General features: G+C 41.5%; 1 long non-coding RNA gene across 1 annotated transcript; it reads right to left on the bottom strand.

The window, feature by feature from the left end:
* Positions 1–15,004: 15,004 nt before the first annotated feature.
* Positions 15,005–17,248, bottom strand: LOC125375873. The gene is made up of 2 exons (XR_007218831.1): positions 16,799–17,248; positions 15,005–15,233 (listed from the first exon to the last, which is right to left on the bottom strand). It is a non-coding gene; the product is annotated as an uncharacterized LOC125375873 (long non-coding RNA).
* Positions 17,249–17,608: the final 360 nt, after the last annotated feature.

Below are 17,608 nucleotides of genomic sequence, written 5' to 3'. Positions count from 1 at the left end.
CTTGTTTCATTTTGGGCTATAGCATTACCGTAAGGCCTGGGCGGAAGGGAACACCAGTTTGCACCCATCAGATACCAATCACAACTTCTCTCTCCAAACGAAAACATAATACGAAAAATGTCGGAAGTGTATCCTTCTAATTTTCTTTTTAGATACATGTTTTAACTTTAAAGTAATTATATGGATCTCATGTATTATTGGTATCTGTGATGCTGGTACCGTTTTGTCGCCATTGTGTAGCTTTTGTGGAGTTATTATGAATATCAAATACATGTCTTGAAATATGGACTTCTGAAAGAACTCATCATTGAATCATATGCAGCCTAACCCATTTAATTGGCGTGTATGGACATATTATCCATCTACTTATACACTCTTATTATGGACATATACAGAATTTCATTGTACCTTATTATTAAAAAAAATACCCGTGAAGATCCGGGTTAGGATAGGCCTTCAACAACCCGTGCTTGTACGAAGGCGACTAACATGATCGCGTGGTGAGGCTCGCTGACTTGGTTGATGCATGTCATCGTATCCCAATTGCGTAGATCGGTGCTCTTGGTGATAATAACTGGATTGTCTGGTCCAGACTGGATTATTTACGAACCACCTTCATATAGCTGGTATATTGCTGAGTGCAGCGTTAAACAACAAACAATGAAACAAAATCTATTATTAAACACCTTCCAACAATGAGAAATTAAACTTATATTTTCTATATATACTGTTATATTTATAACATAATTTGATTCATAATTTAACTATTGCGTTGCTTTCTTCCCTGTCATTCAATGTACATGTTCAAAGCCCTAAACTTTTAATATTTCATTTTTCACAAATGGCTACGTTACTGAGTTGCCTAGATCTCTCGTTACCTACTCACACGAACAGATTAAAATAATTTGTTTTACTATCATATTTCTGTTTATCTAATTCATAATACGAAATTGATAATTCATTTATCACAGTATACATGTAGATCATAGTTTATATCACTATCTGATGCTAAGGTTTTATTGCAGAAATTATAATTAATTCAAAATGTAGAAAGATACACAATTTGCCATTATTTGACTTTTAAAACTGTACAAAGTATTATATCATGATCAGAATGCCTGTAACGGGTAGTATTTAAGAAAGAAATATTTGTCGATAAGTCCCATTTTTTAGATATGCCCTTCAGTAGTAATTATTGTATATCTCCAGATAGAGGTTTACATTGTAATTCTCATTTTTTGTGGATAATTCAAAAAGCAACATAGAAAATATATATGCTACCAGGACGAAAGAATACAGAGTATACATAACTCGCAATTTTCCAAAAGAGATTTTAAATCACAATAACATATCTGATATAAAGAGAGGTGGAAATGATTTAATCTCTACATTGTGCCCTTGTTCGTGAGCCCTTGTCTATTCAGCAAACAGCCCAAAACCGAAACTCCACAACATATCCGATTACACTGATTCAGGCTATCCCAGTTCTCCATGCGATACTGACGCCCGTTCGTCTCCCAGACCATAGAGAATAAATTTAAAGGAATCCAGCTCAAGTCTAGAACGATTTGGCAAGCCTAGATTGCCTTAATTCTATCCACGAAAGTAAGCATTAATAAAAATATTGTTCTTGTCTGCTTCAGATTATATTTTGTAGATACATATTTTTAACTAGGAAAATTGTACTGACACCGGCGCTGTCCCTATTGAAGCTATTTATAAAAATTTCGAATTGTCGTCCATTGTTCGATGTCAAAACATCAATGACAAGTGAGGATATCATAAAGTAATCGTTGATGCCGTGCTACACTATAATAGAAATTATAATCAAGTTGACTGGTGTGTACATTACTACAGTGAACCTGTACATGATCATGCCCTAATAATCAAATGCCGTAATGTCAAATACTAATATATTATTGTGTGATGAATTTAACTGGATCAGTGGTAACATGTGATATTAATATTCCATCAATTTCTCTCCTGGTTGGTCCATCCATGTCTACAAAATGAAAATAATATATATAAAATGGAGCATAGAACAATTCTTAATTTCAGGCTAGAGCTGTGGAAATCTAGCAATCCCAATCATTATAGATTTGAGTTAGTCTCATTTTTTACATTATTCTCTTGGGTCAACGTCACAGCTCATACCATACACTAACAAGACCAGTTTGCCCCCCGCCGGATCTCCTGGATTTTGGTTATATCATCTAACATGGCCAACTCTGCTCTTAAGTAAACAAAAACCTAATCAGCGAGGGGTCCTTTATCATCCCTATGTGACTGCTTATAAAAATCTGATATCTCTTCCCAAAGACCTGGTTAATAATATATTTTCTGCTGAATATTCGAAACAGAGTGAGTGAGTTGGTACTACATATGTATACGGTTCTATTTTAAATGACTGCAGCGCTCCACTATGAAAACAAATTGTTTTAACGCCGCTCCAGCAGTATTCCAGTGAGGTTATCTCCCAAAACCCCTACATCCCATTTCCCCTACAACCCAGTTCCCCTACAATTAGTTAAAACAACACGCGGCATTTACCTGTCTGGCATTATGAACTCACCTAAAGGAGAGATTAAGGTCTGGAGTAGAGGTAGTAGAAATGAAAGGGGTAGAGCTTTAGGGGAAAAGGGGACTTAAAGGAAATTTAAAAAAAAGAAGAATTAATGTAAGTGTAATGAAAGATGCCTGTTTGATGAGAAGACAATTTTTAGAAATTACAAAAATAACAATTGGAAGAAACAATTATTATCCCCCGCCCCAACGAAGTTGGCGGGGGATATAGAAATGGGTTCCGTGCGTGCGTGCGTGCGTGCGTGCCGAAATCGTTTCCGGAGCATAACTCAGAAACCGTTAAATATTTCTCTACGAAACTTTGCATGTCCATCAGGCTCATGCTGAAAATTATTTTTCACGTTTCCATGGCAATAAGTTGGACTAAGGTTCTACAGGGAGGGTGTTCGTTTCCAGAGTGTAACTCAAAAACCGTTAAATACTTTCTTACAAAACTTTGCATGTCTACTGAACTGGTGCCTTTTGATATATAGCACTTTTAGAAATTTTTATTGTTTATGTTTCCATGACAACAAGTTGGATTTAAGTTTTAATATAGGATTGGTTTACTTAAGTAGTATAACAAATAAACTGTTAAATATTTCCTTGCCAAATATTGCATGTCTATATATAAAGCGCATACTGAACTAGTGCCATTTGATATTAAGGAGTTTTAGAAATGTTTATTTTAGAATTTCCATTGCAGCTATTTTGACATGGGCTAAGAGAAATGTTGGGTCAGTTACCTGGTTTGGGACCATAACGTGTTAAAATGAGCGGGGGATATAGATGACTTTGTCAACTATACGCTTGTTACACTGAGAAACTGAGATGAGACGATTTACAGTTGAGATGAAAAATGAACATTTTGTTATAATGTATTATGAATTTTGAAAATGAACATTTTATCATAATGTATTATGAATTATGAAAAATGAACATTTTATTATAATGTATTATGAATTTTGAATAATATCGTAATCGTAATTAAATATTTATCTCAATCTATTCGAGTTTCTTGGGTTGTTCCATTGTATGAAATAGGTAACAGACTAGGGATTAGCAGTGCCATGGACCGTGAACTTTGTTGTCTTAAGCTGTAGGGGAAATGGGATGTAGGGGTTTTGGGAGGTTACCTCCAGTGATATATGACGGCGGTCTGTTGTATATGAAATAAATGCAAATTGAATCTTGAATCTTGAAAAGTGTAACATTTCCGCAAATAAGTATCACATGCAGTATACAGTATATCAACTGCAATATACTGTATACAACATTCAGTATACAGTGTGTCGCGAGCTCTGCGCTGGACTGGTGCACACTTTTCCTACCCCTCTCCTTTCGGCAAACACCTCATGAGGGTTGCAACGAGGTCACAGGTCAGGCGTGCACTCGTCAGTTGTCTAATACGGTCAAGAGTAAGATCTTCCGGAAGACCGCTGCACTAGAGTTATGTGGATTGTTGATCAGGTACTACGTGTTTGGAACTGGGAGTTGAACACTAAGCACTTTTACAGAAGAGCTCACAATAAAACGTTATGGACTCGCGGACGGACTTGTGTTTTCATTTGAAGACGTACATGTATCAGGTTGAACTTCTACGACAGATGTAACTTGGTTACCGCTTCCTAACTGTAACATTAACTGAACTTTACGCCTTTTATACACATTTGTGAGGGCGACAATGCGACATATTTTGACCTTGAAAATGTCGCGTTACGGCATCGTCGCCCTTTTGTAAAATAAAGAAAAGGGTTATTCAAAGAGCGACAATGTGATCACGCGACAATGCGACAAATGGTCAATTGTCGCGCTTTTGTTAATTTTGACACGTTTTGCTTGTTTTTGTAAAGGCGTCAATGCGTCAATGCGAGAAAGCATATTCAATTATCCAATTGATTTGAATAGAATACACTTGCGTCAGTGTATTTTTTAACGCCCCAAACCGTACTTTAAATACATATATTAACAGATCATATACACGCATGGTGCCTTAGCCTACTACTAGCTTTAATAGGCCATCCCGGAATAAAATAGTTCCCCCCAAAGCGAGGAACATACGTTTTAGTATGTTCACAAGAAATAGATTCCAAACAATATCCTCATTAGATGAGAAGATCTTTTACAGAATTCCCTCAGTAAGTTAATTACAATGACAGAGCGTCGTAATACATTTACATCAAGTACAATACGTCAAAATGGCCGACACGATAAACGTGTTAATTAACCTGTGGCTATTTCAAGCCTTGGTCATCACTGATCAATTGGCCGATCGTTGAAAGGTGATTGTAAAGATGTGTCAAATAGATTCTCAGGTAAATTCATAGATTGCTGTAGATTGTCACTTCGATAGTTTGGATTTTTTTCCGTTTTTTTTTCTCTCTGGGATGGGTTGTAGCGAGGGTATCCTTAAACGGGCATGCAACCACGTTTCTGTATGAATTCGTACCAGGGAATTCCAAAGGTTTTCCCCAGGAATGTGGAAGTAGTCAGTGTTTATGCCATTTCAAGAATACAGTCACGTGAAGAACGTCATGTGACCGACCTCTCGTCAAGGCCGTATATCTTGTAAACTTCGCATTAAAAAAGTTGTTATTGTTATAACTAAATGAAACACAACCCATTATCCGATAGGGGTAACTGTTCATAGCCGAGGGATATGTTACCACAATAAACTTGGTAACATTGTTTGGTTTGACTTCTTGGCGCGTGTCTGAATTCCATTAACATGTTACATATCCTAAAACTGGCTTATCAGCAAATCTCGCTGCACTGCGCGCAACAGATACTAGAGCAAGGCATGCCAGAAATACGAAACCTAAAGCTTCCGAAAGGAAGCCTTAGGAATCACGTGCGTCGGGGGACAAGCGCCATCTGATTGGCCGTTAACAGTTGTACAAGGCGGAGCAAAAAGCATCGTTTTTCCGTCCATTTTACGCTTGAAAAACTCGACCCTTTTCTGGACACTTTCTAGACGCTCACTAATTAATCAATTTTAATGAATGTTTCGTCGTTTTTCCGTCCAATGACCATATACGGAAAAAAACGACGTTTTCGTGTTTGCAGTGAGATACTTAAAAATACCTGAGTCAAGGAAGCCATGACTGACGCAAATTTACGCACAACTACGACAGTATTTGGGCAGGAAGTATATAGACTATTGCACTCACATAGCGATTTGCATGTACTCCGAGCCGACTTATCATTGTTTTAGGCTCCTAATGCCGAGCGCCAGGCAGAGTGACAACAAGTACCATCTTTTAAAGTCTTTTGGTATGACGTGACCGGGGATGAAACCCCTGACCTCCTCCGGGCGTATGCTCTACCACTAGACCACGGAGGCGGTCAGATAGGTCATGTAGCTGTATCAGTGGCCTCCAGGATTTATAACAAAATCCCCACGCATCAAGGAATGAAGTTTTTCCTTAAGTTTGTCGTGTGGTATAGTTGTGTACAAAGTTTTTCGAACAAATCCTTCGAGTGTTTTAAAATCCACCTGATATTAATTCCACTTGTCTCAAATACTCTCAGTGAATATCAACAAAGCCCTGCCATGATATTATCGTGGAGTATGATTAATCTTTGAGACAGGGATTTGGTGGTACATTTGCTGGACAAAGCAATATCTCTCTCTTTTTATTATGTGTTTGCTTGTCTTAGAAAATGGTTCAAATGTTGTTAAATATTCAATGCTTTTAAACTGCATTGAAATACACGATTGGAAAAGCGTTCAAGATATGTTAAGGAAGCCTTAAATATATAGGCTATCATTATTAACAACTGTCACTGCTCCGCAATGCAAGGTCGTGAATGTGTGCAACACTCTTGTATTCATAATTATGGGGTCTTCAGCAACCCATGCTTGCCGTAAAAGGTGACTATGCTTGTCGTAAGAGGCGACTAACGGGATCGGGTGGTCAGACTCGCTGACTTGGTTGATGCATGTCATCGATCCCAATTGCGTGGATCAATGCTCATGGTATTAGTCACTGGATTGTCTGGTCCAGACGGTAAATGGTGCCCGTCTTGTAGAAGACGCTCACGGGCACGTCAAAGATGCAACAATAGGTCTGCTTGAAAATTCTCTCGTTCTCAAAGTTCATCTCTCGTTCCACGAACTGTTTATGGCGACAAATTGTCGCACGTGCAAATACAAAACACATCTGTTGTGTTTAAATCATACATTAGACCATTCAACCCGTGAAGATTCCGGGGTAGAATAGGTGTTCAGCAACCCATGCTTGCCGTAAAAGGTGACTTTGCTTTTCGTAAAAGGCGACTAACGGGATCGGGTGGTCAGGCTCGCTGACTTGGTTGATGCATGTCATTGATCCCAATTGCATGGATCGATGCTCATGATATCAATCACTGGATTGTCTGGTCCAGACTCGATCATTTACAGACTGCCGTCATATAGCTGGAATATTGCTGAGTGCGGCGTTAAACAACAAACCAACCAACAAACAACTAAACTAAACAACGAAGATCACATAAACGTTTTGTGGAATGGGGCCCTGGATTGGAACTTTTGTTTTTGGACAGAATACGTTTTTCAGTCAGTTCTTTAAAAACAAAAATTTATTCTAGGAGTAAAACACGTTTTGGGCCCCACAACCCATTAGGTTTTAGTCATCCATTATTTCAAGTGAACTATATATAATATCTGTGGGTTATACCTGAATACACATATGGTTCGAGAAGTTTCGACTCTTCCTAAAACACAAACAGTAGTCACCATATGTCACCCCTCCTGCATCCGGTCAGAAGATTACACCTCATATCACCGCCCACTGGTATAAATGCATTGCAAATCCTCGAAGTACATACTGGTAGTTGTCCCGCCTGGAAATCAATAACAGCCTGTTACTATCACAGCACTGTGCATCTACCATGGGCAACCCATCAGACAGCCAGGAGCGTAACACTGCACAATGTCCATACCTGGAGCTGGCTTTGTTGCTTGCCTTGTCCGGTCTTGATGTAAGTAAGCAATGCAGTCGCCTTTGATCTTGTTTTTTTGTTGTTTAACGCCGCACCCTTTGATCTTGTTTGTTTGTTGTTTAACGTAAGTCGCCTTTTACGACAAGCATAGTCGCCTTTTATTGCAAGCATGCGTTGCTGAAGACCTATTCTTCCCCGGATCTTCACGGGTCTGTGATTCCCTGAGAAATGCATGATAGCAGCATTCCTTAAGAACTGCACACGAGTACGTCGCTCCTAATTGTGACGTAAGTAAGCAATGCAGTCGCCTTTGATCTTTTTTGTTTGTTTGTCTGTTGTTTAACGCCGCACCCTTTGATCTTGGTTCCATCGGATATGGATATACTATATAGATAACGTCAGAGCCATAGAGTAACCAGTCGAGAGAGTCGAAACCGATTCCTTTGGTGGTGAAAGGTAAAATAGCGGTGAAAACTATTTGAATAAATCATTGAAAATCGGCGATCACACCAGGTGTTCGCGTAAGGGGTAAGCATGTCTTAAAACCCGTTCTAGATACAATAGGTCTTCAGCAACCCATGCTTGCCGTAAAAGGTGACTATGCTTGTCGTAAGAGGCGACTAACGGGATCGGGTGGTCAGACTCGCTGACTTGGTTGATGCATGTCATCGATCCCAATTGCGTGGATCAATGCACATGGTATTAGTCACTGGATTGTCTGGTCCAGACGGTAAATGGTGCCCGTCTTGTAGAAGACGCTCACGGGCACGTCAAAGATGCAACAATAGGTCTGCTTGAAAATTCTCTCGTTCTCAAAGTTCATCTCTCGTTCCACGAACTGTTTATGGCGACAAATTGTCGCACGTGCAAATACAAAACACATCTGTTGTGTTTAAATCATACATTAGACCATTCAACCCGTGAAGATTCCGGGGTAGAATAGGTGTTCAGCAACCCATGCTTGCCGTAAAAGGTGACTTTGCTTTTCGTAAAAGGCGACTAACGGGATCGGGTGGTCAGGCTCGCTGACTTGGTTGATGCATGTCATTGATCCCAATTGCATGGATCGATGCTCATGATATCAATCACTGGATTGTCTGATCCAGACTCGATCATTTACAGACTGCCGTCATATAGCTGGAATATTGCTGAGTTCGGCGTTAAACAACAAACCAACCAACAAACAACTAAACTAAACAACGAAGATCACATAAACGTTTTGTGGAATGGGGCCCTGGATTGGAACTTTTGTTTTTGGACAGAATACGTTTTTCAGTCAGTTCTTTAAAAACAAAATTTATTCTAGGAGTAAAACACGTTTTGGGCCCCACAACCCATTAGGTTTTAGTCATCCATTATTTCAAGTGAACTATATATAATATCTGTGGGTTATACCTGAATACACATATGGTTCGAGAAGTTTCGACTCTTCCTAAAACACAAACAGTAGTCACCATATGTCACCCCTCCTGCATCCGGTCAGAAGATTACACCTCATATCACCGCCCACTGGTATAAATGCATTGCAAATCCTCGAAGTACATACTGGTAGTTGTCCCGCCTGGAAATCAATAACAGCCTGTTACTATCACAGCACTGTGCATCTACCATGGGCAACCCATCAGACAGCCAGGAGCGTAACACTGCACAATGTCCATACCTGGAGCTGGCTTTGTTGCTTGCCTTGTCCGGTCTTGATGTAAGTAAGCAATGCAGTCGCCTTTGATCTTGTTTTTTTGTTGTTTAACGCCGCACCCTTTGATCTTGTTTGTTTGTTGTTTAACGTAAGTCGCCTTTTACGACAAGCATAGTCGCCTTTTATTGCAAGCATGCGTTGCTGAAGACCTATTCTTCCCCGGATCTTCACGGGTCTGTGATTCCCTGAGAAATGCATGATAGCAGCATTCCTTAAGAACTGCACACGAGTACGTCGCTCCTAATTGTGACGTAAGTAAGCAATGCAGTCGCCTTTGATCTTTTTTGTTTGTTTGTCTGTTGTTTAACGCCGCACCCTTTGATCTTGGTTCCATCGGATATGGATATACTATATAGATAACGTCAGAGCCATAGAGTAACCAGTCGAGAGAGTCGAAACCGATTCCTTTGGTGGTGAAAGGTAAAATAGCGGTGAAAACTATTTGAATAAATCATTGAAAATCGGCGATCACACCAGGTGTTCGCGTAAGGGGTAAGCATGTCTTAAAACCCGTTCTAGATACAATAGGTCTTCAGCAACCCATGCTTGCCGTAAAAGGTGACTATGCTTGTCGTAAGAGGCGACTAACGGGATCGGGTGGTCAGACTCGCTGACTTGGTTGATGCATGTCATCGATCCCAATTGCGTGGATCAATGCTCATGGTATTAGTCACTGGATTGTCTGGTCCAGACGGTAAATGGTGCCCGTCTTGTAGAAGACGCTCACGGGCACGTCAAAGATGCAACAATAGGTCTGCTTGAAAATTCTCTCGTTCTCAAAGTTCATCTCTCGTTCCACGAACTGTTTATAGCGACAAATTGTCGCACGTGCAAATACAAAACACATCTGTTGTGTTGAAATCATACATTAGACCATTCAACCCGTGAAGATTCCGGGGTAGAATAGGTGTTCAGCAACCCATGCTTGCCGTAAAAGGTGACTTTGCTTTTCGTAAAAGGCGACTTACAGGATCGGGTGGTCAGGCTCGCTGACTTGGTTGATGCATGTCATTGATCCCAACTGCGTGGATCGATGCTCTTGAGTTTAATCACTGGATTGTCTGGTCCAGACTCGATTATTTACAGACCGCCGTCATATAGCTGGAATATTGCTGAGTGCGGCGTTAAACAACAAACCAACCAACCGATAAGACCATTCCCCTACAAGCAAAGTCGCCTTATACGGCAAGAATGTCTTTCTTCCAGGGACTCATTGACAGCAGCTTTGGACCAAGTCTACAGGACCTTCAGTGCCTGTACTCCGTGAGTGTTCAGACCATCAGCACCCTGTTTCCTGTGTACGCTGGCTTCAAGACAGCAGGCAGCGTGCTGTACGTGCCGTTACATGCAGTGTTCAATGTGTATACACTGATGATGGTGTGTGTCCTTGTCAGCAGTTGCCTCGTGTTGGTAATACCCCTCTGTTCCTCATTCTGGGTGGCTGCAGCTGCAAGTTCTGGCTTAGGACTGACCAGTGGAGTTGTAAACAGTGGTGAGTAGTTGTGGAAGACAGTATTGTAACTGTGTAATGTCTTGGACAGTATATACCTGCATTTAGTCATTATCTAATTACCGCCTTCGTGGTCTAGTAGTAGAGCGTCCGCCCGGAGAGCGGAAGGTTCGGGGTTCGATCCCAGGTCGCGTCATACCAAATGACATAAAAGTTGGTACTTGTTGTTACCCTGTCAGGCGTTCGGCATTAAGGTGCTTAAACAAGGAAAAAAGAGACTTTATTGATTTGCAAAACTAAAATACGTATTAGTAGTTGTGTTATGGTTTAAACGTTTGAATAATAAAACCATTTGCAGTGCCTACTCAGTTAACCATGACATTCAATATTATCGCATTATATATACATGTAGGATGTCAGGTGGAAAGTGATTGACAGCAACACAAAACAAATATCGATTTATCATGTAGCCCTGCCACTCTCAGACTCTATTAATTACAAATGAAAGACAATCACTCACTCAACTCTCTTTCGTCTACTTTGGGAAATGTAACTTGCTTATACTTGAAGCAGCAGAAGATTGAAACGATAGACTGTACCAGGTTCGGGGTTCGATTTAGGGGTTTAAACAAGGACTAGTCGGCTCGGAGTCTGTTAAACTGAGACATGGTATCTCAGTGGGCTAGCACTATAAATCGGCATCAGTCCGGTCTAGTACAAGCAGCAACACACACACACACACACACGTGCATGCACGTCGCTACATAAGTGCAATAATCTAGGACGCGACGCTGAACACCATTTGACCTCACCTTATTATCTTATTCATAATTGGGCTCCAGATCTTTCTCCAAAATGAGGGTTAAGACCGTTTGAACATTCTTACTCCACAAGTGTCTTCAATGTTAGAATTAGCCTCAAGCACTATATATGATCAGATGGTCAAGTTCCAACATTGGTCGTGCGACATTGTACCCAAACGTCTTGGAACGTTGATTATACACTGGTTTGTCTGCCTGTCTTGGAGAGAGAAAGTGAGAGAGTTGTGTTTAACGCCGCTTTTAACAGTATTACAGTTAAATCGCGGCGTGTCAGCTTAATGTGGGAGGAAAGCCCGAAGTGATGCAGGTCTCAGACGTTTATCACTTCAGTGAAACCCACGAGCACGGGTATGGTGCTGAAACGTCTTGGAACGTTGATCAGACACTGGTTTGTCTGCCTTATGAAATAACCGGAATATTGCTGACTTCGGTGAAAACCGACAAACACAATTTAAACCAAAAAAAACATATTAGTTGACAAATTGTTTCAATGACACTTATGTTTTATCATTGCAGCTAGAGTTGCCAAGATTGGTGCATTAAGCCAGGAGAGTGCTATTCCTTTCCACTTGATGGGGATAGCAATGTGCGCTGGCAACATCCTAGGACCATTGATTATCTCCCCTTTTCTCAGCAACACAACCAACCAAAGCAACGCGTCTAACATGTCAGACTTGGTCGTGACGTCAATCGAATGTGGAGGGTCAGACTCAAGAATAGCTTACGCATATCTGATCATTGCATCAACTGGAACACTACTTGTTATTGTCTTGGCTGTTTTACGTTATTGTCTACAAAACAGTCCCAAGCAGGATTCAGACCAGAAAAACAATTATTCCTTTGGAAAGATGGAAATTATTTTTGTCAGCTTCCAAATATCTTTAATATTCATGGGAGGCGACACATATTTCGTATACGGGACCTTACTCTTGCTCTTTGGAACCCGAAGCAGTATCAGCATACCAGAGACAACAATGGCACTGATGACATCATCTTTTTATGCAGTCATATTGTTAGGGCGTGTTGGGGGCGTCTTTGTGAGCTTAGTAGTGCGACAGCTGTGTTTGGTCACATCGTGTTTGGTAGGGGTTTTAGCTGCATCTGTTTTTCTGGTATGTACTGCAGAAATGAGTTCGGAGTTTTTATGGGCGGGTTCCCATTTTCTCGGACTGTGCTATGCTCCGTTATTTTCGGCTCTATTGGCATGGGGTGTAGAAAATGTTACAGTGAATGATACATTGTATGCCATTTTCATATTTTTTGACTTGGCAGGAACGTCATTGATAGCCCTCACTATAGGGCAGTTGATGTCACATTTCGAACCTCAAATGCTGCATTATTCCATGGCGATGATAGCTTTCATACAAATACTGTTATTCCTCTGTCTGTTCTTCTTTGGAAAGTTGCTACGAAAACAATACAAAGAAGCATACACACCTCTTGCTGGTACAAAAAGTGGATAAAATCCTACAATGCAACAATGATCTGTTTATATTTCAACAAATTTTAACTAATATGGTAGAATAGGTCTTCAGCAACCCATACTTGCCGTTAAAGGCGACTATGCTTGTCGTAAAAGGCGATCCCAATTGCGTGGACTGATGATGTCAATAACTGGATTGTCTTGTCCAGATTCGATTATTTTACAGACCGACGTCATATAGCTGGAATATTGCTGAGTGCGGCGTTAAACAACAAATAAACAAACGAACAAACAAAAATAATCTGCAGCACCAAAACAGTTTTATCAATTTCCAGATAAAAATATTACTGTTACTTTGTTGAATTTAAAACTCTTCTGAACTTCTTTCAACATCACCTGTCCACTGAACCTAAATGTTTTATCATGCCTTGATGCTTCTTATTTTTATTTCACAACAAAATTTTACCTCCTGAGCCATGTGCATCTGGACAGTACATCTTTTGTTATTATCATTATTTTTTTGTTTTTTGCAAGAGCGTATTTTTGAAATTCGTCTTGATAGAATATACACATCACGTTGTCATGAGACTGAGTGATTTAAACGTTTCCATAGCATCAGCAACATTGCAGTGAGTGAGTATGGTTTTAGCAATATTCCAGCAATATCACGGCGGGGGACACCAGAAACGGGCTTCACACTTTGTACCGATGTCGGGAATCGAACCCGGGTCTTTGGCGTGACGAGCGAACGCTTTAACCACTAGGCTACCCGACCGCCCATAGCAATATCGCAGCTATATACAGATTGGGACATACCCTGTCGACAGTAAAAATTAAATCATTGAGCTTATGACGGATCAAAAACAAAACGATCCAAGTCAGAATTCAAAATCTATCAATAGCTCAATTGATTCATCTATAACTTTCTATTTTGAAGTTTATGGATTTCCTGTGATGTGATTGGTTTAAATGCTGCTCGCATGATCCGTTCATTTTTCAACAAACTTTTAAAAGTGACATTTACAAAGTATAAACTTCACCCTTTTCATGCGGAATCCCAGAGGGGACAATTCCCTATGGTCTCCCCTGCTTACCAGTGAGTGAGTTAAAATGTAACTTCGCATTAGCATTATTTCAGCAGTGAGGATCGGTAATATGGAACAACAAATTAACAAGCCTAATTACATATTCACGACCCGTAAAAATCCGAGGTAGAATAGGTCTTCAGCAACCCGTGCTTGCCGTAAAAGGCGACTATGTTTGTCGAAAAAGGCGACTAACGGGATCGGGTGGTCAGGCTCGCTGACTTGGTTGATGCATGTCATCGATCCCAATTGCGTTGATCGATGCTCATGATGTCAATCACTGAATTGTCTGGTCCAGACTCGATTATTTACGGACCGCCGTCGTATAGATGGAATATTCCTGAGTGCGGCGTTAAACAACAAACCAACCAACCAACCAACCAACCATCATTGACGACATCACGGTGACATTATCTGGACCACCCTTTAAAGGGCACTGGTCGTACTATATAGCTATTTTTACTGTTGCAATGCTATCATTGTCAGTATGCGACACGTGAAGATCCAGGTAGAATAGGTCTTCAGCAACCCATGCTTGCCGTAAACGGCGGCTATGCTTGTCGTAAGAGGCGACTAACGGATCGGGTGGTCAGACTGGCTGACTTGGTTGGTACATGTCATCGATTCCAATTGCGTAGATCGATGTTCATGATGTCAGTCACTGGATTGTCTGGACCAGACTCGATTAATACAGACCGCCGTCATATTTGGAATATTGCTGAGTGCGACGTTAAACAACCAACCAACCATCATTGACGAAATCACGGTGACATTATTTGGACCACCTTTCAAAGGGCACTGGCCGTACTATATAGCTATTTTTACTGTTGCAATTAATGCTATCATTGTCAGTATGCACATGGTCAACGCTACAAGTGCAGAGTTAACTTCAGACAGTTCAATGGTTGAAATGTCTGTCCTGCAGAAAGAGAGAGGACATCGGAGTGCTTTGAGGAATAGCATGCTGACAAAGCTGCTTAAAGAACATTCATTCATCCGTAGAGAATAGTCTATAATCTGTTTATATATATTTTAAGAGTTATTTATTTGACTAAACGGCATTTGTGTTTTTCTTAAAAGAAACCGAATAGCTCTCCGATCTGAAACTTTGTCCTGTGATTCTGTCTTGTTTCCATTCTGATGAGATTTCCTCGATTGTTCTGCCTTTCGTTTCTGGCAGGAACATAAATAGGAATATCCAGAACAGCACGAGCAGAACAGTGAAGGGCAAGAACGAAAAACTCATCAGTCCTTTCTGGAGAAGAAAACGGGAGACAGATTATTATGTGTAAATTTGCGACGAACCTGTAGCTCACCTGGTAAATACCAATTCATGATCAGGGTGTTTCATCTGTCATGTTAGCAATTCAAACATGTGCAGTGAGTAAGGAATATTTTAGTGAGTAAGTGATGTTTCAGTAATACAATATTCAAGTGGGACCTATAGTGTTACAATTTCCAGCAGCCCCGTGAAGATTACGGGGTAAAATAGGTCTTCCGCAACCCATGCTTGCCGTAAAAGGTGACTATTTTTGTCGTCAAAGGCGACTAACGGGATCGGGTGGTTAGGCTCGCTGACTTGGTTGATGCACGTCATCAATCCCAGTTGCGTGGATCGATGCTCATAATGTCAATCACTGGATTGTCTGGTCATGACTCGATTATTTACAGACCGCTGACATATAGCTGGAATAGTGCTGAGTGCAGCTTTAAAAACTACACAAACAACCAACCAAGTCAGCGAGCCTTTCCACCCGATCCTGTTAGTCGCCTCTTTCGGCAAGCATAGTCGCCTTTTACGGCAAGCATGGGTTGCTCAAGACCTATTCTACCCCTGAATCTTCACGGATCTGGTCATCCTGACTCCCATGTATCAAATGCTATGTAAAACCCCGCAAGATGTCAGGAGTTGCATACTTACAACCATTACAGTGATCCTTCAACAATTACATACATCGGTCATTCGATTAAACAAAACCAACAAAAGTGCTCCAAAACTCCGTAAGAAAGATATTTCTAGGCGCCCAAACTTTAAGTTCAACACTGTGAGAGTTCCGGAGCAGAGTGAGTGAGTGAGTTGGGTTTAACGCCGCTTTTAACAGTATTCCAGTTATATCGTGGCGTGTCAGCTTAATGTGGGAGGAAAACCCGAAGTGACGCAGGTCTCAGACGTTTACCACTTCGGTGAAACCCACGAGCACGGGTATGGTGCTGACAAACCTGGAAACTTAATCGGGGCGAACCGAGATTCGAACCCACAATCATAGGTTTCTGGCGTGCCCAGGGGACGCAAAGCTGGAGGGCGAATCGCGGCGCCTTAGACGACTGGGCCAAGCGTGCCCCTGTCCGGAGTGGTACAGGTCCACAACGACATATGATTGGTGTTAAATGCGACTAAGCGGACTTCGTTGATTGAGTGTGAATGGCAACTCGACGACGACAGTGCTACTAACACCACGACTGGTGTGTTTGGGTCCGCATTACCCCTGATACACCTGGAAAGTTGCTGACTGTGGCATTATATTTCGGCAAAGGCTGAACAAATGCATATTGGTTTGGTAGGTTGGATGGTTGGTTTGTTGTTTAACGCCGCACTCAGCAATATTCCAGCTATATGACGGCGGTCTGTAAAATAATCGAGTCTGAACCAGACAATCCAGTGATTGACCTCATGAGCATCGGTCCACGCAATTGGGATCGATAACATGCATCAACCAAGTCAGCGAGTCTGACCACCCCATCCCGTTAGTCGCCTTTTACGGCAAATATGTTTGCTGGCAGTATTTGCTTTCAAGAGACACGCGTGTGTGACCAACATACCTGCATATGAGGGAAGCCATAACCAACGCAGAAGTTCGCCACCCATTTGACGAGGACAGAGACACTGATGGCGGACGATCTTGCCCCTTGGGAGAACAATTCGGCCACGATCAACCAGGGTATAGAACCTACAAAAAAGAGCGAATAAGTTCAGTTATGACGTCGAACCTGCAATGTCACACCCATATAGCTTTGTTCGTTTGTTGGTAGTTGTTTAATGCCGCAATTGTCTATCTCTGTGACGACGGGTAGACAATTTAGTGATCAGAGAAGCCAGTGATTGATATTATAGGAAACTATCCACGCTGTCGGGGCACGATCACATTCAACTCAACCAAACCCCCGAGCTGTCCGACAAGCCGATCCAATACATCGCCTCCTACGACCATCACTGGTTGCCTGCTACGACCATCACTGGTTGCCTGCTCCGACCATCACTGGTTGCCTGCTACGACCTACACTGGTTGCCTGCTCCGACCATCACTGGTTGCCTCCTACGACAATCACTGGTTGCCTCCTACGACCATCACAGGTTACCTGCTACGACCATCACAGGTTGCCTCTTACGACCATCACTGGTTGCCTCCTACGACCATCACTGGTTGCCTCTAACGACCATCACTGGCTGCCTCCTACGACCATCACAGATTCCCTGCTACGACCATCACTGGTTGCCTCTAACGACCATCACAGGTTGCCTCCTACGACCATCACAGATTCCCTGCTACAACCATCACAGGTTACCTGCTACGACAATCACTGGTTACCTGCTACGACCATCACTGGTTGCCTGCTACGACCATTTCAGGT

The sequence above is a fragment of the Haliotis rufescens genome, unplaced genomic scaffold, assembly GCF_023055435.1.
Source record: "Haliotis rufescens isolate VD_foot unplaced genomic scaffold, xgHalRufe1.0.p SCAF_60, whole genome shotgun sequence".
NCBI classification, from domain to species: domain Eukaryota; kingdom Metazoa; phylum Mollusca; class Gastropoda; order Lepetellida; family Haliotidae; genus Haliotis; species Haliotis rufescens.
This window is presented reverse-complemented; position numbering and strand designations above follow the sequence as displayed.